At 41.0% G+C, this 23716-nt stretch overlaps 1 protein-coding gene across 6 annotated transcripts in view; it reads left to right on the top strand.

Moving 5' to 3' along the window:
• Positions 1-23716, top strand: part of LOC136876294 (juvenile hormone esterase) — a 533707-nt gene that overhangs the window by 369390 nt on the left and 140601 nt on the right. Inside the window, exon 1 of one of the 6 annotated variants that reach the window (XM_067150123.2) lies at positions 12441-12485. The exons of the other annotated variants lie outside the window; for them this stretch is intronic. The gene's annotated coding sequence lies outside the window, so the exon portion shown is untranslated. Of the gene's footprint in view, positions 1-12440; positions 12486-23716 lie in introns of those variants that run through there. 6 annotated transcript variants of the gene reach the window in all.

Below are 23716 nucleotides of genomic sequence, written 5' to 3' on the forward strand. Positions count from 1 at the left end.
AATACACTATGTGTTGAACAAATTCAGATATAGATGAACCACAAAGCATTTGCCAAGAAAAGCAAAAGAAAGGATACTGAATAGGAGAGGTGAACATTATATTGTGAAACAAGTAAAACGGAATCCACAATTAAGTGCACCTAAGATCCGCGTAATGTACGAAGAATAAAATGTCAAGTCACATAATTCGTAGGGTACTGTGGAAATATGATTATCACGGTGGACAACCACGGGAAAGGAAGGCCGTTTGTTACTAAGAAAAATCGTCAAGCCTGAATGAAATTTTGCAGAGAGTATGGAAACAAGAATTGTACGTTCTGGAACAAAGTTATTTGGTCCGATAAGACCAAAATATCTCTATACGGTTCGGGTGGAAACAGTTTATGTATGGAGAAATGTAAAGTCAGCCAATAAACCTACAAATACGCTACCCGCCATAAAACATGGAGGTAGATCAATTATGATTTGGGGGTGCAAGTCGTCTTGTGGAGTAGGAAATATCGAAATCATCAATGGCATCATGGACAGATGGGGTTATTTAAACATTTTAAAGAACAATGTCAAACAGAGTGCAGTAAAAATGTGGTTGGGGTCTCGCTACATCTTTCAGCAAGATAATGATCCCAAGCACACAGCTCATATTTGCAAGCAGTGGCTGGTATGAAACGTACCAACGCAACTGCGAACTCCTGTCCGATATCCTGACTTCAGCCCCATAAGACATTTGTGGGTCGATCTAAAAATAAGGGTTTATGCAAGGAAACCTCAATCACTTGAGCAGTTAAGAAGTATAGGTAACAAAGAATGCGGTAAAACCGACCCAAAAAGATGTGAGAAACTGGTTCATTCCATGTAGAGAAGATGCAAGGCATTTCTCAAGGCCAGAGGATACTAATCGGGGGTATTAAATCCAATGTAACAAGTGTTTTTGAGTGAACTTTTAATTTTCTTCTGTAAATGCATTTTTTGGTACATTTCTTGTATTTGTATTAAATTGTAAGATCACAGATCTGTTTTTTTTATTATTTACATTGTTTATTAGTGTATCTATTACGATATGGGCAATAAAATACAACACAATAATTGTATACAAAAGTTTAACAGTTATTTCGTTGCAATCAGTTGGCGTAAAAACAAGACTGTTATGAACTTTTTATCGAAGTTTACATCTATTAGTTTCACTGCAATTCCACCTTTAATGCAAGTATGCTGTCGTATAACACATCAGTTGATTACATGTCTCAAGATAGAACAAATTTTTTGCCACTCTTCTTGTTAAACTCGCTTCAAATCCAGTATGACCGGTTCTATGAATGCAAAATGAACGGTAGAGTCACGTGCGGAGAAATTTTGTTGCTGTCCCTAAGTGTACGGCCACACTTGCGTGTTTTCCCGCAGTCACGCTGCGGGTAAAGGGACAAGGCGCGTCTTCAAGGTCGCCCGCTCGAGAATGGGCCGGGATCCATTTTCTTTGCGTGTTTCCCGCTCTCCCGCTCAGCAGTGCCTGGCCACACTTGCGGGAAGAAGACGCTGCGGTTTTATTGTGCTCTTGTTCGTGTTTAAAACTTAGGAGAATGTTACACAGTGAACTGATAATTTTGGAGGTACAAAGGTACCCATGCCTTAAGCTTGATTCACACGGTGCGAGTGGACTTGGAGCGAGTGGACTAGCATGATGCGTGCGCATCTTCTGGCTAGCTACTCGCATGTAATGGGTGTTCACACGACGTTGTACTCGCGTCTGAATTAAGATGGCGGACCTCGTAAGCTGTTGCTGATATGTTAATTGTCGAGTTAGTAAACAGTGTTGGAAAAATAAATAGAAAGGAAAATGTAATGTGAGCGCGAGAGTGGATTGCATGACGTAGTGCATTCGGTGCGTCGACACATTTTTTACGTGAAGTTCTAGAGGGGGATGAAATAACATTTAAAAATCACTTACGACTCACAGCTATCCAGTTCGATCAACTGCTACAGATGATTAAAGTACAAATACAGAAATGCAACACAAATATGAGAGCGGCTTCAACTGCCCGTCTGAAACTCCAGGTTACACTACGGTACTTGGCGACTTGTGACTGTCTCAGATCTTTGGAATCTTTATATCGAGTTCCAAAGACTACAATATCCACGTTTGTGTCGGCTGTGTTGGATACGATCTATGATGCACTGAAAGAATGCATCATAGTGTGTTCGCATGTATCAATTATTAAGTGTCAAAGAATATTATACATTGTTAAACACTCACTCAGCTCGGTAATATTGAATGGTTTACAATGTAGGTATTATATTCTTTGACCCTTTAATAAATGATAGACGACAACGGAGTAATAAATAAATAAATAAATAAATAAATAAATAAATAAATAAATAAATAAATAAATAAATAAATAAATAAATAAATAAATAACACCAAGTTGGTGAAATTGCTTCTCGTATTCATTACTCCATTCAGGAATCTATCAGCGATGTTAAACCATTACATTGTCGGTGAATAAATTTCTTCGGGTGATGTGCCTGACTTCTTGGATTAACGACACCTTAATGTCAATGCGAGTGATTCTTCCTCAGGAATACATTCCCGCAGCCTTGTGTTTCTTTCGCTGATAGCATTTTTCAACATACAGAAAAGCAGTTCAAATAAGGTCACGGACATTCTGTAATACTCAAAAAAATTATCTTGGTTGTCTTTTAGTTTATAGTGTAGGTGCACAAATTGTCCATTTGATGACCTGTCACTTAATACAGGATGGATCCAATGTTTTCTTTGACGCTGACGACGGCGAAGAACAACCAAGCACATAACACAACAACGGAATTATTATTTAAAAATGGAATGCCTTCCATATGAAGAGCAATGGCGATGTTTTGCTACTCACAATATACAACCAAAACCAAACCCCATTGCACTACAGCCCTTGAAGTGCCTTGGCCTACCAAGCGACCGCTGCTCAGCCCGAAGGTCTGCAGATTACAAGGTGTCGTGTGGTCAGTACGAAGACTCCTCTCGGCCGTTTTCTGCGCTTTCTAGACCGGGGCCGCTATCTCACCGTCAGATAGCTCCTCAATTCTAATCACGTAGGCTGACTGGACCTCGAACCAGCCCTCAGGTCCAGGTAAAAATCCCTGACCTGGCCGGGATTATGGTGGTGATGGTTATTGTTTTAAGAGGATGTACAACTAGGCAACCATCCTCTATAACACTAATCAAAGGGAAAAAATGGAAGGGGTCCAACACTTCGAAAAATGAAGATATTGGGCAAAGGAAGACAAGGGCCACGAAGGACGTGAAAATGAAAGACTCCCTAGCCCTCGCAAACCTAATAGCGTCGGGGTCGGAAAAGAACAAGAGATGACGAAGAGAGGTCGGATAGGATAGATGAAAGTCAGGAGCCTGGCACAAGTAAGTGGAAGCAATGCCAGGACTCAGCTAAGGGCCCCGTGGACGCCTACCCACGCTCCGAAGTTCAAACCCCCTGGGTCCCCTTTTAGTCGCCTCTTACGACAGGCAGGGGATACCGTGGGTGTTATTCTACCGCCCCCACCCACAGGGAAGCCTGGCCGGGAATCGAACTCGGGGCCTCCAGGTAAGAGGCAGGCACGCTACTCCTACACCACGGGGCCGGCATCACAATATACAACACATTAATATAATCACGCCGTACAAACACGCAAGTGTGGCCACGTGTTGTCGTCAAGTTGGTGAAAAACACGCAAAAATCCAGCGTGAACAAACCGCAAGTGTGGCCACCCCCCACGCAGGTCGTCCAGCTGAGTGAAAAACACGCAGTCCCGCTGCGGGAAAACACGCAAGTGTGGCCGTAGCCTATGATATGGTGAGGACTAACTTATGGGATATAAACTAAAACTTAAGGGCAATGTTTACCTGCTATGGAACTTGAAGAGGGGTGTGACTGTCACCAAGACTCGTGCTTAAATAAAATATTAGTATTTTTTTGAAATTTATTTAGCTTTTAGACCCATCAACCATACAGCCAGCAAACCATTAATAATTCACAAGTCACACTTAATCTTTTTCTTCTTGATCGTTTAGGCCTACTGAGGACCACGGGGTTCGTATCTACTCTTCGGTAAAGTTGTTGCTTTCTTCTTCTTGCAATACTCCTTCATTGACTATGAGCCAGCTTTCCCTCCTCTGTACACTTAGTTCCTGTAGTCTTCTTACTTTTAAGAGACGTTGGGAAAACTCCGTGTCGGATGGCTTGACGGAACAGTAGTCGGTCATGAGTTTGTCCCAGTGGTATATCTTGTTGTTCCATATCCGACTTAACTGACATGACCCATTTGTTCTTAGAAGCCTTGCCTCTTCCTGTTACTGTGAATATCCTGTTGGCGAGTCTTTCGGAATCCAGACGGGCCAAGTGTCCATAAAAGGTCAGGCGCCGTTTCCTTACAGATGTGACGATGTCCTCCTGGTGTTCATATAGTTCATCATTAGTCACGCATTAATATATATATATGACAGACACAGGAAAGAAATGACATAAAAGGCACACAGAACATATCATCTGAAACAGTTTCTTTCAGTCCGACTCGTTGGCTGAATGGTCAGCGTACTGGCCTTCGGTTCAGAGGGTCCCGGGTTCGATTCCCGGCCGGGTCGGGGATTTTAACCTTCATTGGTTAATTCCAATGACCCGAGGGCTGGGTGTTTGTGCTGTTCCCAACATCCCTGCAACTCGCACACCACACACAACACTATCCTCCACCACAATAACATGCACTTGCCTACACATGGCAGATGCCGCCCACCCTCAGCGGAGGGTCTGCCTTACAACGGCTGCACTCGGCTAGAAATAGCCACACGAATTTATATATACTCCACAAACGGATCTGAGGGCTTGTTCGAAGTCCACTCAGCCTACGTGATTACAATTGAGGAGTTATCTGACAGTGAGATCGCGGCCCCGGTCTAGAGAGCCAAGAATAACGGCCGTGAAGATTCGTCGTGCTGACCATACGACACCTCGTAATGCACAGGCTTTCGGGCTGAGGAGCGGTCGCTTGGTAGGCCAAGGCCCTTCGGGGCTGTTGCGCCATGGTGTTTGGTTTGTTTTCGTGAGTCAATAACTGTTAGCTTGCATTCAAGAGCTGTTCAAACCCCCACCATTGACAGCCCTGAAGAATTTTTCATATGTGGAATGCCTTGTTAATACCAGGCAGTTCTGGTCTGTACCTTCATTTAAGGCTAGAACCGCCATCTTTTCACCCCACTGTCACAAACAAACCAGTGAGAGGCGATGTTAAACATATAATATGTAATTTTTTCTTCTTTTTCTTCTTTTTCTACCGCCGTTCCCACACCTATGGGGTCGCGGGTGCGAACTGTGTCGCATATGTGGATTTGGCTCTGTTTTACGACCGGATGCCCTTCCTGACGCCAACCCTATATCGAGGGATGTAATCACTATTGCATGTTTCTGTAGTGGTTGGTAGTGTAGTGTGTTGTGTTTGGACAAACACCCAGTTCCCGTACTAGAAGAATTAATCAGAGGCGATTAAAATCCCCGAACCGGCCGGGAATCGAACCCAGGACGCTCTGAACCGAAGGCCTCAACGCTGACCATTCATCCAATGACTACTACTACTACTACTACTACTAATAATAATAATAATAATAATAATAATAATAATAATAATAATAATAATCCGGTCGTAAAACAGAGCCAAATCCACATATGCGACACAGTTCGCACCCGCGACCCCATAGGTGTGGGAACGGAGGTAGAAAAAGAAGAAAAATAAGAAAAATTTACTTATTATTATTATTATTATTATCGTATGGTCCCAGCACGGCTGCGTGTTTCCACTGTATGTATATAAACGATCTGCTTCGAGGTTTACACCACACAAGACCTCCTATGTACGCTGATGATTTACAGGTCTATTATCATTTTCCTATGAATCGTGTTTGTGAATGTATTTGCAAAATAAATCTAGATAAACTTTCGAACAGTCTCCGACTCAATAGAAATCTGGATATAGAAAAACTACATCAATATACAATATGTAATAATCTGCTATTAAATGAAATCAAAACCTTAGCTAGGTTGCTAGGATATCGCAGAAATTTATCAAAATATTTCAATAGGGATATTCCTCCTGTAATTGTAAACGGATCTCTAGTCAAATATCAGGAATATGGTTTTCCGTGGTTTCCCATTTTCACACCAGGCAAATGCTGGTGCTGTACCTTAATTAAAGCCACGGCCGCTTCCTTCCCACTCCTAGCCCTTTCCTGTCCCATCGTCGCCATAAGACCTATCTGTGTCGGTGCGACGTAAAGCAACTAGCAAAAAAAATATATATATCAGGAATGTGTTAAGAATTTAGATATTCGTATGGATGATACGATTACTCTGTGCTGGTCCTTCTACGCCAAACATTTGGCATATCTTCGTTTCTCAGTGAGAAAGATGTTGACACCTATCATGGTATTTACTGGTCCGGCTCCATGGCTAAATGGTTAGCGTGCTGACCTTTAGTCACATGGGTCAAGGGTTCGATTGCCGGCAGGGTCGGGAATTTTAACCATCATTGGTTAATTCCGCTGGCACAGGGGCTGGGTGTATGTGTCGTCGTCATCATCATTTCATCCTCATCACGACGCGCAGGTCGCCTGCGGGAGTCAAATCAAAAGACCTGCACCTGGCGAGCCGAAACCGTCCTGAGATCTCCCGGCACTAAAAGTCATACGCCATTTCATTCCGTGGAATTTACTATTTTGGATGAGGGTGCTGTAGTTTACAGTGATATATCAGGGAAATATAATATCAAGCTCCACCAAGTTCAGAATGCTTGTGTGCGTCTTGTCTTCAATATTCGTAAAGATTGTCATGTAACATTTTGCTACCAGACCGCAAGGGTTATTGATAATAATAATAATAATAATAATAATAATAATAATAATAATAATAATAATAATAATAATAATAATAATAATAATACTATTTGCTTTACGTCCCACTAACTATTTTTACGATTTTCGGAGACGCCGAGGTGCCGGAATTTTGTCCCGCAGGAGTTATTTTACGTGCCAGTAAATCTACCGACACGAGGCTGACGTATTTTTGCACCTTCAAATACCACCGGACTGAGCCAGGATCGAACCTGCCAAGTTGGGGCCAGAAGGCCAGCGCCTCAACCGTCTGAGCCACTCAGCCCGGCAAGGGTTATTGAAACTCAGCGATTATATTCAGCTGCTTGCTTACTGATCAGAATTTTAAAATCTAATGCTCCCTCATATTTGGCCACGTCCATTGTTCATATGAGTCAAGTGCATGATCGGGGCAAAGCTTCAGATTGGTCTCTGACTCTCATTTGTACAATGACGTTAAACTATATCAAATAAGAAATGTAAAAAATTAAAAAAAATGTCTCAAATAACGCGATGGCTTGCTTTTAAAACCTTGTATGTCCAAATGCTCCTCCTATCCATTACTTTCATTAAGACTGGTCACGCCTCCCGGTCGCATATTTATATGCAGTCCGTAAGAATAATTTTCGTTACGTTCATTTTCCTATGCTAATGTGTAAAGGGAAATTGACCTTTCCGTGCCGTATTATAGGGATGCTGTTTGTATGGCAAATGTACGCTCTCCTACAGTATAATGCATTTAAGGTTCACTTCTCAGTAAAAACCCTGGTAATCCTTCACCGTATTGTACAACCGCACTCTGCGTGCATCGGAAAACAATGGAACACATGATTAAGAATAGATTGGAATGGTGGGCCGGGTGAGTTAGCCGTGCGGTTGCGGGCTCGAACCGCACTGTCGGCAGCCCTGAAGATGGCCCTCCGTGGCTTCCCATTTTCATACCAGGCAAATGACGGGGCTGCACCCCAATTAAGGCATGGCCGCCTCCCTCCCACTCCCAGACCTATCCTATCCCATCGTCGCCATAAGACCCATCTGCGTCGGCGCGACGTAAAGCAGAGCGTAAAAACACCCCTCACTATTTGCTCCCACTGTCACAAAATGGTTTCCGAAATGGGTGTGGAGCCTATGATAATCACGCTATTCTAGTTACAGCAATACACACGAGTGTCAGCAGAATGTGGCAACGTTTATACGTAAATAATGTACGCAATTTGTGAAATGACATTGATAGACCGCTCTCTGATCGTCTACCTGCAGGTTTTCTGCTAATTAGTCCCACGTCTGATAAACAGTCTACAATTACCGGACTGACCATGTCATATTATAGATTAGTTGTGTATATTATTATCTGGTTATACATAATTCTGTGTGTTCCATCCGCACTCATGCTAATTGTATTTTAACTTATCTCCTGTTTCGATAAATGTAAGTAATAATTCCTTCATATCTTAACATTACAGTAATGTGAAGTAAAACGTACCTAACTTTCATATCAAAAATAGACCTCGACATCATTTCTTTCTCCTTTTCAAGCACGTTCCACTTCGTACCAGTGCAAAGTTGGAATGATTGTCTGACCAGCGTGCAGCAGCTCCCTATGAACAATATCCATAGCAGTCACTCAAGCGCAGGGCTCAGCCTTCCTTTGCAGCAGCACAGCTTACGGTTCTAGAACTAGTCTCTTTAGTCATCTAAGAACCCATTATCACCACAATTGATGCACTTGGAATAAAATCTCGGTGCGCTTGCATAAGGATGCTCATTCAGGATATCTATCGGCGTGGAATTCGATTAATCTACGATTTCTATGAATTGTAGTGCCATTGCCGAACACACTCAATCTATATCAGTATTTCTGTAAGATATAATCTAAACATTAAGCAGGTAGTCATTGTTATTTCCGATATGCCATCCTCCTGTGTTAAGGGTTGTGTGTTCGAATCCCTGCTCAAGTTGACTGGCAGTTAAGAGTACTTAAATGGGAAGGGCCCACTTCAGTACATTTTCATCTAGTTAGAGATTCCCTTTTCATTACGAAAGTTCCGATGTTCCTGTGTCTCTTAACACATATCAGATGATGATGATGATGATGATGATGATGATGATGAAATGGCGTATGGCTTTTAGTGCCGAGATGTGTCCGAGTACTTCCGCTCGCCAAGTGCAGGTCTTTTGATTTGACTCCCGTAGACAACCTGCGCGTCGTGATGAGGATGAAATGATGATGAAGACGACACATACACCCAGTCCCCATGCCAGGCGAATTAACCAATTATGGTTAAAATTCCCGGGTAGCACTAATATATGCTGTCGTTGGGGCCCCGGATTCGATTCCCGCTACAACAAAAATTTAAGAATGGCAGGAGGGCTGGTGTGTAATTAAAATGGTACGCACCGGGCGAGTTGGCCGTGCGCGTAGAGGCGCGCGGCTGTGAGCTTGCATCCGGGAGATAGTAGGTTCGAATCCCACTATCGGCAGCCCTGAAAATGGTTTTCCGTGGTTTCCCATTTTCACACCAGGCAAATGCTGGGGCTGTACCTTAATTAAGGCCACGGCCGCTTCCTTCCAACTCCTAGGCCTTTCCTATCCCATCGTCGCCATAAGACCTATCTGTGTCGGTGCGACGTAAAGCCCCTAGCAAAAAAAGAAATGGCACATGCAGCTCACCTCCATTGGGGGTGTGCTTGAAAAGAGCTGCACCACTTCGGGATGAGGACACTAGTTTCCTTTACCTCAGCTGAGGTCTGTATTTTGGTTTTCGTCATGTAGCACGTGGCATAGAAACTGCAATTCCATAGGGTGATTTATTGTAGAGTTTTAATTGATTTTAATTTTCTTATTTTTTCTTTATATAAAATTATCACCAGGGTTCTTTTAGAACCATACCTAGACCTTACTACATGGATTACCGGCCTTCAAAACTTGATATCATTTCGCATTTGCGCTCGTGATCTCGGTATCAGGATCTCGGGACTGTACCACTGATTCACAGAAAGGACTACTAATAGTTTTGGCACTGTATTACATGGCTAGCCTCGAGCTCAAGGAATAGTGAGTCAGCCTCAAATAGAGAAACACGTTCAGGTATTATAACACGTATTGAAACGCACATTAAATACAAGAAAATAAATGCTCTGCAAAAATAGGCATTGTACTTCTGGAGACCACAAACAGGTAAGTGCAATTTACCTCGTTGACATAACAGGACATAGGCCTACATGCTCATTTAAAAAAGGAATAAATAAAACATAGACGAAACGATGTCCGTTCTCAATAAATCGACCAGAAAAATGGGTTACCATCATTTTTATTGTGTATGAAATCATAATGATTAGGGTTACATATAGGGCAATAATCACACAACAGCCCATACGGTTACAGAGTTTTGTCAGTGACTGTATATTTTAACTGCCTAGGGCTAGGCGGTCGTTTGTTGTGCTAGACTTTGCGGAATTGACCCCTATCGCAGTCGATTGCTTGAAAGGATTGCTTAAAAGGATTGCTTAAAAGAAATTAAGTGGCACCGTGGTCTATGAGTAGGGAGCCTGCCTCTTATACGGAGGTTCCAGGTTCGATTCCCGGCTAGGTCAGGGATTTTTACCTGGATCTGAGGGTTGGTTTGAGGTCTACTCAGTCTACGAGGGAACAATTGAAGAGCTAGCTGACGGTGAGGTATAGACCTTGTTCAAGAAAGCGAAGAATAACGGCCGGGAGGATTCGTCCCGCTGACCTAGCGTTACCTCGTTACCTACCAGACTTCTGAATGAGCAATGGTCCCTTGGTAGACCAAGGACCATGTGGGCTATAGTACTATGGGATTCATTTGGGTTTGTTTGTTATGTTGCATTATATAAACGTTGCACTGAACAAAACAATAAAGAATCTGTACGTTTCATAGATGTCTCTCGTGGGAAGAGCATGTACATTATAGCCTACCTATTCGAAAGTATATCGATCCCTCTATCCATTTCAGGGAGCCACACGATATTCCCACTCCTTTACAATAGATGCAGTGAGGGCCAGACGAGTTACGGTGTCGACGGACGTCAGGCTCTTCGTTCATGATGATGCTTGTTATTTTAAAGGGGCTAACATCTAAGGTCATCGGCCCACTCTTCCTTCAAAAACTTTTTGCAGGTTGCTTTACGTCGCACTGACACAGAAACGTCTTATTGCAACGATGGGACAGGAAAGGGCTAGGAGTGGGAAGGAAGCAGCCTTGGCCTCAGCTAAGGTACAGCCCCAGCATTTGCCTCGTGTGAAAATGGGGAAACCACGGAAAACCATCCTCAGGACTGCCGACAGTGGGGTTCTAACCCACTATCTACCGAATACTGGATACTGGTCGCGACTGCAGCTATGGAGCTCGGTTGTTCAAAAACTAGTATACGAAATATTTAATTTGTTTTTAAACCCAAAACCAACCAGCGTGGCTTGTTAGCCCCGAAGGACCATCACCTACCAAGCGACAGCTGCTCAGCCCGAAGACCTGCAGATTATGAGGTGTCGTGTGGCCAGCACGACGAATCCTCTCGGCCGTTATTCTTGGCTTCATAGACCGAGGTCGACATTTCACCGTCAGAAATATCAATTGTAATCACGTAAGCAGAGTGGACCTCGAACCATCCCTTAGCTCTAGGTAAAAATCCCTGACCTGGCCGGGAATCGAACCCGGGGTCTCCGGGCGAGAGGCAGGCACGCTACCCTTACACCGCGGAGCCGGCACTTCCTATACAGCTTTTATTATTATTGTTTAAATTATTACGAAGATTAGGCCTATTATTATTATTATTATTATTATTATTATTATTATTATTATTATTATTATTATTATTGTATCACATTCTTAAAACAGTTGTAATTATTTTATATACTATGTTTTAAAATTATTTCCTAAAGACTGTAAGTTGTATATTTTCGTGTAACTGTTAAACTTGAATTAGTTTACGAGGAAGACTTCATAGTCTTAACTACGCCAAGGACAACGAGGCAAATAAATAAACATAAATAAATAGAAGATGACGCGGCGTAAAACACATGACATTGTCACGTGGAACTAAACTACAATTTCCAGCAGTGCCTTACAAGACAGCTGTTGAATAAAATATTTCTTTCAGATCCCTTCTAGACGTCTTGAATACTGAATTTAGTGATTCACTGCTTTCGTATTCCATAAAAATACTCTCCCGTATATGGAGGAAATGTAACTACGCAAGATTGTTGCGTAAAAAACCATCGCTACTTCATTTTTATAGCATGCATAATATAGGAAGGTCATTCACCTTTATTCACATTTATATATTATGATAACAGACATCAATTGATGTAGGTGTCTGCATGAATAATTCGCACTGTAGATGGGAAATTTATTACCGGGCAGAAATAGACGGCAGTGATGACCGGAAATAAGCGCCTGAGGAGCAAGCTGCTTTTTCCTCGCCCATGTCTGGCGGGTTGCAGACCCATTGCATATAAACACGGCCCGAACCAGCTCAACAGCGCATAGGTTGAGAGTGGTCAGTTCTGTCGGCAGGAGGCTGCCACGTTCATCACAGCTTGCAGCTCTGCTCTTGTTGCAACCAGGTAACTGCTATACCCTCAACTCTTTATGGCTGTTGCTAGTATGTAAAAACGTACAGGGAACTTTGCTCTCTTCTTCCCCTCTCGTAAAGAGGGAAATAGCAACTTCATAAGTTATATCATTGGAAATAAAATGAATTTAGGACTACAAATCTTAAATACTGTTTTAAAACTTTAGGGGACATACGACATCCCTTACAGGAACGGATGGATTTTCATTTTAACATATCAATTGTTTTTATTATCATAATTTATGAAGAAAATGTACCTAGAAATAAATCTTCTAAATACTGTTTGAAAATTTAGCGATCAAATGCTATCTGTTACGAATGTGACAAAGAATGAATTTTTATTTCGTTTTGTATTTCTTCTATCATTATTTGGAACACAGGCTTCCCTAGATGGTGCCCTGAGGCTGAAGTCACATTATTATTACATTATGATAATTATTTGGGGATATTAGTTCGTGTAATACTGTAGTAAATACCAACTGACGCGTTTCGATCCTGCGACCAGGATCGCCTTCAGAGCAATAACAAAGCAAAATGGCAACTGTCACTCCATAGTAACCAGACTTAAGATAGAGAGACCCTGTTAGAAATATTATTATTATTCTATCGGGCTAACTATGGGCTACGAATACACAAGTTGACATTTTAAGTTCCTAGACATACAAAAGTTTTAAGTTTAAAAACAGTGCTAGTCAAATGATTTGCAACTTCAGACTTCTCTGTTCTCCCGTCCAGATGTTGCGTGTTTTATCAGACTGTTTCTCAGGAATACTCCCGAACTTTCTTTTGGAAAACATGTCTGTCTTGAAATTATGCAAGGTCTATACCACCTTCGCCTACCCCGTGGTGTAGGGGTAGCGTGCCTGCCTCTCGCCCGGCGGCCCCGGGTTCGATTCCCGGCCAGGTCAGGGATTTTTCTCTCGACCTGAGGGCTGGTTCGAGGTCCACTCAGCCTACATGATTAGAATTGAGGAGCTATCTGTCGGTGAGATGGCGGCTCCGGTCTTGAAAGCCCAGAATAACGGCCGAGAGGATGCGTCCTGCTGATCACACGACCCCTCATAATCTGTTAGCCTTCGGGCTGAGCAGCGGTCGCTGGGAACGCCAAGGCCCTTTCAAGGGCGTTAAGTGCCGTGGGGTTTTATACCAACTTCATGTAGATCTTTGAGCACCTCTGTCAGCCAATGGAGATGGCTTTTCCATTTATCCTGAAGATTAGTATTTTATGCACCACTTTCTCCGATCTTATCATTGTGATGACAAATTGTCGATCCTCGCTTATAATTACTTGCTGAACCTTCCTGGGAGGTGTATTTGATAATTTGAATCTAATAGAGCTTTATTACAAAGTGATGGTAGAAACTGGGGAGAAAAGAGGAGGTAAGGGCTTAGACGGAATAGCTTCCGTGTTGCTAAAAGAAAGGAGTCAATGTGTGGTGTCTTTTTGACACTCTCCTGGGTTTTAAGATTTTCCTGAGGAATTTTCTTTCCTTTTTATTCAACACGACGTAGAGGTATTCTAGTTGAACTACTGTGCGATAGGGTCTCGATTTTGCCTAGAAGAAGATCGATATCGATTTGTAAGTACCTTGACAGGGTGATAGTAGATAGTCGTACGTAAAACCGATATTATTATCTATATATTAAAAAAATTGATGAAAACTAAAGTCAGTCAGTCTCGCCATTCTATCCGGTGAATTTCCTTCATTCTTTTTTAACTGAAAGGTATTCATGCACAGATTTGTCATCAGGTACTATAAATCACTTAACTTCCGCCTTGCTCAAATTATTTGATTTTTTCAATTTTTTGTCTCTTTGAAGCAATCATATCTTTGGTTTTAACTGAGGCACGGAGTTCGTTTTGGTCTAAGAACACTCAGAGGATCAAGCTCTTTGATTTCATCTCTTAACTATTCAAATTGGTTGATTCTGAGAAAAGTTATGAGTGCACATTCAATATGACGTCTCATTTCTTCAACATTTTTTTTCTCATTGAAGCAATCATATCTTTCGTTATAATTGGTGTACGCAGTTCGTTTTGAAAGAATACTCACTGGACCAAGCGCTTTCTTTTGAGGTAATAATTACTTAAATTGGTATATTCTGAGAAAAGTTATGAGTACATTTGTCTCCATGAAGAAGATCTTTGAATGACTTTTTAACAGTTCGGCGCGTAGTGTTGTTCCAAGGAACGTTTAATTCAATTTCTTTGTGTGATTTATTTCCAAGTGTTTTGATGACATAATATTATATTCTATTACCACAGCAGATCATGTGCTTTATTTTATTAACTGGAAACTTTGCAAATACATCCGTGAGGATAGTAACGAACAACACCATACTTTGTACATTGCGGGCGGAGCCAGCGGGAGGTAAGGTAAGGGTTATTCTGCCCGAAGGCAGGTCCGAACCTCCGCAGAGGTGTTCCTGAGCCGGAGTTTACGTGCGGTAGGGTGACCAGTTCCTTTCCGCTCCTCCATTCCCTTACACCCCCACCAACAGCGCGTGGCAACCCATCCAACTCCTGACCACGCCCAATGTTGCTTAACTTCGGAGATCTCACGGGATCCGGTGTTTCAACACGGCTACGGCCGTTATTATTATTATTATTATTATTATTATTATTATTATTATTATTATTATTATTATTTACATCTAAGAAAAATTGACAAAGAATTTATTTCAACCTTTGAAATGTCAGGCTCTGGGTGGTGGAGAAATCTAGGATCAAAAGAGACAGAATTTAATTATGGTTCCACGCAGGAGTTGGTACAAAATATAATATGCGGGCTCCCTTACTGCTCGAGCATTGTCGTGAACGTTATGATTGAAGGAGCTGTTTGTAGCATATGAAGGGCAGTTTAAAAAATGAAAAATAGCTATAAAATATCTTGAGTGTCTGAATACTAGTCGGTTGGGAAGGGAACACGAGTTGACCAAGAGATGTCAGATGGGAAAGATGAATGTGAGGAGTGTGGCACGTAGAGTTACGTGGTCACCAGCCCATGTTTCCAAGGTGGGAGCCTATGAGTATCCGCCTTTTAGTCACCGCCCCAACTCGAGTCCTGTATGACCGAGATTATATAAAATATTCTGATGCCCGGCTAAATCGGCAATAATAATAATAATAATAATAATAATAATAATAATAATAATAATAATAATAATAATAATAATTAGCCATGATCCATCGTACTTTTTTCCCGCTTTAATTAATTGTTGTTATAAGGGAGAAAATACTTTTTAATCATTATGGGCCCTACACTAGTCATTAATGAATATGATCATGTTTGTTAACACAGAGAGAATACTGCAAGAATACAAAATTTGAAATACTTAAATCATTTTTTTTTTAAACGAAAACCTACAACCTGTTTTCCAGTCATTGACCGGGTCAGGTATGGAATGAATGAATGAAGCAGATATAGGCTGTTAATACGATGGGGTCGCCACTCCCAAAGTGATTTATTAATGACTGATAGATGCTATGAAATGAGAATGGAGAGTGTTGCTGGAATGAAAGATGACAGGGAAAACCGGAGTACCCGGAGAAACACCTGTCCCGCCTCCGCTTTGTCCAGCACAAATCTCACATGGAATGACCGGGATTTGAACCACGGTATCCAGCGGTGAGTGACCGACGCGCTGCCATCTGAGCCACGGAGGCTCTTAAATCATTTAGAACAAGAAATAATATTATAATAATAATAGTCATGTTCTATATTAATCTTACAATTATGAGTTACGGATTGCAGGTGCCTGTGTGCACAGTCTATATCATGGTTTAAAAAGCAATGCCATGTAAAAATAAAATGTAAATTTTACACCAGGAAGGAAGAACTTATAAAACTATAATCGTGGCGCGGAATTGTTAAAAATGGCTATAAGAGAAGAAACATTTTGGTATGGATGTATTCACTGATCCGCCGCATTTGGCTGCATTCCGTTAGCTACGCAGTATTGTTTCTCAAGCTACGGTATTAGGTCACTATGAAATGTTCGGCCGAGTAGCCTGCAGCCGTTAGCTCACTGGTCGAAAGGAGGAACCTGTCACACGTACTGTAAATGTAAGCAATGCCGAACTCACAGTCTCGGTGCTCTCGCTCCCTTCAGGGGATGCTTCTTACGACAGGCAGGGGATACCACAAACGTACTCTTCCACCGTTTACAGCAGAATTTTTTTGAATACTCCCGCAGCCTACAGGAGAAATGCCTTCCAGAGTAAGTTTGGAGCCCCTTCTAGTCACCTCTTACGACAGGCAGGAGATATCGTGGATGTTATTCTACCGGTCCCAACCACAGGGGGGATTCGAGCTAACGCTTCCCTCAGTTACACACCCCACTCTACTCGTAACCTGTCGAGATATTTTAACTTTCTCTAAATTGAAATTAGATTGGTAAAATACGACAAAGCTTTTTCATTGTGCCTGCTGTTAATTCCTCGGTTTCATCTAAATTGAAGTCAAAATTTAAAGTCGGATATTGACGCTGTTGGTAACAACAAGAACTTACCTCTCGTCAACCTATCTGTTGCGTTTCATCCCTCCGCTCGGCCTCTACATCAATTAGCATATATTGCCGTAGCTGGGGAACATCAATCGTAAATACTTTTATAAAAAAGTAGGGTCCCAGACATACATTTCATTCGACTGACTGACTGACTGATTGACATGTTTCCATTCCCCACCCTGAAGGGGTGGTGCGGGTCACCTAGTGACTTTATAGCCAATATATATTTGCAAGTTACCCAAACCAACTAGGTGATTTAACCATGTTAAGTGTCAGTTCCGACTTCCCATTGGGGTACCGTTAAAAAGCCGTCTCTGAACTCAACACGACGGTTGCTCTACGATCCTTAGAGACAAAGTTATATAGCGTAGAAAATGTGAGCTTTGAATTTGCTTCATATCGACTTATGAATGTAAATTCTGACCTACGCTTATGTATCAATGAACAGAGAATCTTACACCCGACATAACGGCACCATCATAACAGACTTAGGACAATTAGGGCAGAAGTTACTTGGTTTTCTACTTACATAAGTACACACGTCGACCAGTCAGATAAGTTAGTTCGCCACGGTTTGGAAATTCTCGGGCAGGCTTTACTACACTAGCCATCCGCGTTGCTTAGCAAGTTAATTTAAGACTAAATAAATAAATAAATAAATAAATAACGGCTCGTCTGATCGAGGAATTCTAGTATCAACTTGTGCGTAAACCAACAAAAAAACTGATGAATACAATAACCAGGAACCATAAACAACCAGCACAGTGACTTTAAAGTCGGTAAACATTTTCCTTGCTGGTTAAGACAAAACATTCAGAATTTAGGGTTTAATAAAAAGGAAACTACGACATTAACAGCATGTAGAGAACTCGACGAGACGAATCCGACACTAAACGAATGGCACGGCCACCTCAATCCAGGCCACCTACACACTTTGTCACAGACAGACCCTATGTCCATGTACGGGACATGGCTCAATCTTCGGTTCTTTTTCTTTTTGGTAGGAAACTTAATTATAATCTTAAATATATGCTTCTTTTTATACGACTATCATACGAATTTTCTTGTAGAAAATTGAATTGTGTGAATTCTGGTGCGCTCTATTTTAATAGCACTTAACAGGCCAAGCAGCGTATTCACTTTAAGGGTCTCGGCGTACAGTTCTGCCAGGTTGCTCAGCTTTCTTCACAGTTATAAGCTAGCATGATTATATATCCCCTACATAAGTCAGGAAATAAGCTCTATAATGGTGAAAGAATTACTGAAATCGGTTGAGTAGTTTTCCATGATTGGCTTCCATATACAAACAACCTTTTCACTTCAATATTATTATTGGTACAGATTTTAAATTTAAACGTCCTCTGCAGTGATGTCGTAAGCTTCCTAGTAAGAATGACCTAATTTTGAGAGAGTGGCGCCACAAGAATGTTTACCTTGTCTCTTCATGTGTAGCATGTAGTCAAGACAAAGACTTGCTCCAACGAATGAAAGTTAATCAAGGCAAGACCCTGGAACTATTAAGTTAACCTTATATCTGTCATTGAATGTACGAAAACTTAACCTTCGTTATCACTGCTATCGAGTAACAGCGCACATTAGATAACAAGTTCGTTAAGATATCTCACCAAAGAAGAAATTATAATCCACATCGACGTGCGCATTTAACCATTGATGATGCCCGCCTGTGTAGCGTTACGGTTAGCAGTTCGATTCCCGGCACTATCAATGATTTAAGAATCATAGGAGGGCCATATGTAGTTAAAGAAAGAAGGCCAACATACTGCTTACCTCCATTGGGGGGTGTGCCCAAAAGAACTGTACCATCTAGAGGATACGAGGACACGGGTTAGTTAGGCCACTGGTTGGCATACTGGCTTTTGGTACAAGAGATTCCGGATTCGATTCCTAACCATGTAGATGATTTTAAACTTCATGCGTTATATCCTCTGGCTCGAGGACTGATGTTTCTGCCTTCTTCAACAGAGCCCCATCCACTTAGATGTGCAGACAATAACTCAATAGACCTTCACCTGGACTCTCCGGGAGCCACCCGCCATTATTGTTACAATTGATGATGCTTCGTGAACGCATTCGAAAATGAATATACTTGGGCAGATTAAGAACAGGTGATCTGGGTTCTGAAACGGAGATCGAAAGTCGAACTGAGGCAGTAAGATCAATTTTCTTAAAAACGTGAATGCTTTCTGGGGTGGCAACTTTCAGATACGTCGGTACATTTTGAATGGTAAATGTGTTCAGTTTTTTGTAGGTAGTACAAAGCTCGTATTTAAAACTGACCTTACTGAGTCATCTTAAGGCATTTGAAACGTGTATTCAACACAGAATGCCGTGTATTTCTTCAAACGATCTACTCACTAACATAGAAGACATCAAGCGGGCTATAACAAACAGATATATGGTTAGTCGGGTTCCGTGGCTCAGACGATGAGCCCTAGTCGGTGGATTCAATTTCCGCTAAATACCTTTACTGTTTTTGGAGAGAACGAGGTGTTAGAAATTTTATCCCCACATAAATTATTTTTGCCCGTAAATCTACCAACTGAGCTGAGATCGAACCCACCAGCTTGCAATCAGAAAGCCAACACTCTACCATGTGAGCCACTCCACCTGGCTATTATTATTATTATTATTATTATTATTATTATTATTATTATTATTATTATTATTATTATTATTATTATTATTATTATTATTATTATTATGGAGTTATCCGTGGTAGTTAGAGGTGAAAGAAGGTGCGGGCTGGAATAGGTCTCAACTACAAAATTAAAGTTAATTTAAAACTTTAATAAAGGTTATATTTTCTTTTCAAAATCAACAAATAACAACAACAGAGTAACAGCTGCCAAGTAGCAGGAAAACAAGTTAAGAAATTACCAATTCGTTACAAGATTTGGGCTTCGAGCCCCAAGATTAATTTCTGAGCTCTCAGCTCACCACCACAATTGCTAAAGGGCAGAAAACCCCTAAGTACGAGGAGCACTTGCTCCTAATTACCATGTTAAGAAAAAGAGCAGACCCGCTCTCAATTTTACAAGCCTATCAAAGGTTACAACAAACTTCATTTCTATCTCCCCATAAGGCACACAAGGAAACAGGGGTAACTAGTACCCAACCTACTGGGCCTTCGCAGGAAGGAAAACAAAACGGATTAAGTAAAGGGCCCAAAATACAAAATGAATGGAGGCGATAACTTGCACTCCTACACCAAGTTTTTGTCTAAAACCTATGTGGAGCTAGGCCGATTATACAGGGGCTAATACCAAGCTAGGGAGGTGACACGTATGAGAAAACTTTACTACATTAAAGAAGAACGGTTATGAAAACGCAGTCACCTCCAATTCAAAAATGAAGGGGAGTTCGAGAGGGTGAAGCTCTCTCTATCCCCGCTTTACAGTAATTTATAGATTTATAATTTATAGATTTTACATAGGCAGCAAAGAATTTATATTTTTAAAAGGTAGGTTACATACTAAAGTTTTCGAACCCTCCCCGAGAGTTAAACTGCTGAGCTAGCAAGAAATGAATATGTTAACAGGCCATTACCTTGTAGATGAACTGCTGCTTGAAGACAGAGGCGCTTCCCGCCCCCTGCTACATATTCACACGCTAAAAAAGATGTTACTGAAGTGGCCCCGAGACAAGAAAATCAGCAGCTTATATACCCTCGTGGAACATTCGAGACCTTTCAGGAATGAGTAGACTTACCCTTTCGCTTTTATTGGATAACAGCAAAAACTAATACACAAGACGAGGAAGAAACACCTTATTGGTGGAAAATTAATTACGTAAATTCATGATTGGTTACATTCAAAACGGGCGGAAAGAAAGGATTTACATTGCCAACCCACAAACCACAGAACAGAATTTAGTAAAAACAAAACTTAGGAATACAATATTTCTTCAAGAAAGTTTATTCCATTGCACCAGAGTGTGTTACCATAGTTTTGGGTAGAGACATCTGTTAGAGATTGTCCACACCTCTTAATCGTTGAAAAACAAAAGGCAAATAAAAAAAACACTCAGTGACATCTTCTGAATGACCGTTGAATTAGTTCAGTAGTTAAAGTTCCAAGTTTCTCCAGTAGAGAAGTTTCAATTGGCGCAATATTTGAATTAGCGGCGTGGAGGTGTACCGCCCGGTACAATTATTATTATTATTATTATTATTATTATTATTATTATTATTATTATTATTATTATTATTATTATTATTATTATTATTATTATTATTATTATTATCGTCTAGCTTCTAGTGTTATAATAGTTTTGTATCAACTTCTCCCTTTCTGAAATGTTGTAACCTTTCTTAGGCACCCTAACTCTCTCTTTGATGAATACTTCCCCTGCCTTTTTCCTTAATCATGTATTCGTATAAACTACGTAACTATTGTGTAAATATTAATTAGTATTAGTAGTCATAATAAATAATAATTGTAATGCCTCAGCTACCGTGTGGAGGCAGTTTGATGTGGTACCATTTAAGCTGCATGCTTATCAATTTCAACATCCCTCTTCACTCAACAAGATGGAATAGAAACGTACCTCTGTTGAGTGATTTAAGGCTGAATTTTAATTAATATTGTCGGGTAAATGCCACACGTATCACAAGAAATCTACGGTATTAAATTCTGATTTTTTTTTACAAGTTCCTTTACATCGCACCAACACAGATAGGTCTTATGGGGAAAATTCCGATATCATACGACAAGGCGTGCCGATTGGACTTCCCACCGTCGTTCAAAAAATAGACTTCCTCCGAAAAATGTTAATACTCAAACCGGCACTGGTCCTTAGAAGGAGCTATTATTATAATAATTAAAAAGCGTGAGCAAAAATCTCTCTATGTTTATGCCAATGCCATCCAGAGCTACAGAGTTCCTCGAGGAATAATAAAGGCCTCCCATATCTACGAGTACTACGCGTGGGTAATAAACTCCTTGACGAAACGCTCCTATCTAGAATTTTGTTTTTATAACAAGTTATATTTGTTACAGAGTATAAGTTACTTCGTACGCCAAGGTAACGCATAAGCAGACAAAACTACTTACAGACTGCAATGAATGCAACTATGACCTTCAAGACTTTCAGATGCACTCAATGACTTGCAAGGTGAGAAACACTGCGAGTAATCGTCTTCTCTTTAATGCCAAGCCGGCGGAGGTGAATTTGAAAGTGTGACCTGCCCAGCCACATACCGTCGTCCTAACACTCATCCAGACTACAGAATGAAAATTATTATTATTATTATTATTATTATTATTATTATTATTACAATCTGCACTACGTCGCGCCGACACAGATAGGCCTTGTGGTGACGATGTGATAGGAAAGACCTAGGAAACCACGGAAATCCATCTTCAGGGCTGCCGACCGTTGGTTGGTTGGTTGGTTGGTTGGTTGGTTGGTTGGTTGGTTGGTTGGTTGCGAGTACTGCACCCGGCAGTGAGAACCTTTCTGGTCTGTAATAAAGAATGTTAGAATGGGAGTGAAAAAGGATATTAATCGTATATAGGATAAGTAAGGTAAAATCATTGTAGATACTAGGGAATCACTGAATAGATGGAGGGAATCACTAGGTAGATGGAAAGAAATCCCGAACAATGCAGATCATTGAGAGGAGAACAAGGAAGGCAGAGAAACTAAGCTTTTTTTTCTTTTTTGTAATTGGCTTTACGTCTCACCGACAAAGATAGGTCTTATGACAACGATGGGATAGGAAAGGCCTATGAGTTGAAAGGAAGCGGCCGTGGCCTTAATTAAGGTACAGCCTTTGCCTGGAGTGAAAATTGGAAACCACGGAAAACCATCTTCAGGGCTGCCGAGAGTGGGAAATTACGCTTGAGGGAGTAGAAAGGATGGCGAATAAGCTAGACTATCATAAAACAATGGATGAAATTAGACCTGAAACGTGATATAGAGTGCTATTGTTGGTAGGACCTGGTATTTACAGTGCACTATGTCACCGCCTTCGTAAAGTACAGGCCGTACTGTAGCAAGCGCGGGAATGCATTCAGCTGATCGTTAGGGGAGGGGAAGATTAGCACGTAAGTTAGTTGGGTTATATGTGAATTCTTCGCTGTGGTTTTGACATGTTTAACGTTGACCGCATGTTTACTCAGATATCAGACTGAGTCGTTATCGACTGCATTAAGTGAAAAGTCCTTAATTAGTGAAGAAAACTTAGTGTGAACGTGTATTCATCTGAGGCTGTAGGTTAAGAATATGGCTCTGCCGTGTTTTAATTTTGTAGTTTATTTGTGTAATGTTATATCCTAGTGTAAAATGAACTGAGTTAGTGCATTCAGCGTTTTATTATCAACCACAATTGAATTGAATTGAATTGAATTGAATTGAATTGAATTGAATTGAATTGAATTGAATTGAATTGAATTGAATTGAAATTATCAGTGAGAGAAATCACCAAGCTAAGAGTTGCTGTTTGCCTGGCTGCAAAGGAAATTATAGTGTAAACGAGGAGAGTAAACTCCAGTATTTGTGTTTCCTTCTGATGACGAAAGAGTTAGGTTATAGAAGGCTATTCCTAGGGATAAATTAATAGTTAATCACCACACAGTTGTGTGTATCAACAATTTCCTGAAGACTAAATCCTGAGGGAAATAAATGTCTCGCCCAGATGGTGAGTTAAAATTTCTTATTATGTCAAAAACATGGGTAACATTAGACATATTT

This window comes from Anabrus simplex, chromosome 6 (genome assembly GCF_040414725.1).
Source record: "Anabrus simplex isolate iqAnaSimp1 chromosome 6, ASM4041472v1, whole genome shotgun sequence".
Lineage (NCBI taxonomy): Eukaryota > Metazoa > Arthropoda > Insecta > Orthoptera > Tettigoniidae > Anabrus > Anabrus simplex.